Source organism: Pteropus alecto, unplaced genomic scaffold, assembly GCF_000325575.1.
Source record: "Pteropus alecto unplaced genomic scaffold, ASM32557v1 scaffold577, whole genome shotgun sequence".
Taxonomy (NCBI): domain Eukaryota; kingdom Metazoa; phylum Chordata; class Mammalia; order Chiroptera; family Pteropodidae; genus Pteropus; species Pteropus alecto.
This window is the reverse complement of record NW_006440152.1, coordinates 267,450-268,670: the sequence shown is the minus strand read 5'-3', so window position 1 is coordinate 268,670 and position 1,221 is coordinate 267,450.

Sequence of the window (1,221 nt, the reverse complement as noted above, 5' to 3'; positions counted from 1 at the left end):
AATTAATTAAAAAAATATTTATTCTGGATTTGGAAGAACCTAGGTTCTATAGTTGTCTCTTATCATCCAGAGGACCTTATCCTCTTTGAGAATTCATCTACTTACTCTTCTCATAGAAAAATACTCTTACACACAACACTTAGTATACAATTTCAGGGGAGTGCCCTGGCTTTGATTTGCTCATTTTAGTGGACAGGTAAGGCCACTTAAAATCAACAACAGAATAGAGTAAGTGGAGACACAAATTAGAGCAGACACAAATTATCCTGAGTACTATCAGGTTCATTATTTTCCTGTAAATTTGAAAAATTCTCTAGTGGACTCACAAAAGGTAGTATAGAATGGTGTTTGGGTGTGTGGTCTCCAGAATCTTACAGACCTAGCTTCAGCTTCTTTACTTCTGACTAAGCTGGGCAAACTATCTAAATTCCCATTCTTGGTTTTCATGTCCATGAAATGTACATATAAATAGCATCTACTTCCTGTGGCTGTTTTGAGGATAAAAAGACATAGCATGGGAAGTGGACTATATGTGATGATTAACCCTCCCTTCTCTAATAGATATAAACTCGTGCCTGAATAGACATAATGATTCAGTAAAAATTGGCATTCTGTATATTAAAGTACTACCAAATAATCTACTCATTGTATGCAATAAACATCTTTGTGCAAGTCAGCCTTGAGATTTTAATAATCAACAAAAGTCCTTCACAAAAACTTTTCTGTTCTTAGCAGACTGGATCTCTTTCTACTTAACTGATGTAAAAGACTACTGTATGGAATATCAAAAACGTTTTAATATGTCTGAGGTTTCAAATACTGCTTTAAATAAAGCTAATAATTTCAGTTACTCCTGAGGTTTTTAATTTACATACTTAAGTAGTAACCCTCTTAAAATCTTACAATTGACAATGGCAGATTTTTTTCAGTGGAAAATTCTCACTTGCTGGCCTCGTTCTGAATTCTAATACACCCCCAAAGCATTAAATACGCCACTAGGAATAGCCTTTTTCAAGTATGTCATTTAAAACGTCAAATCCTGAAGTTTATGCCTGTGGCAGCCTTGCAGGCCCACTTCTTGTAATCAGATGTATTCCTCTGGCAGCCATGGAGGTGAGCTGCTGGGATCTCCCCACAGAAGGAAAGCCTGCTCCTGGGAGGAGTGCAGCTAGCTGAGTGCCTCCAGCTGTGGTGCCTTAGGGACCTGCTGTAGCATTTGAG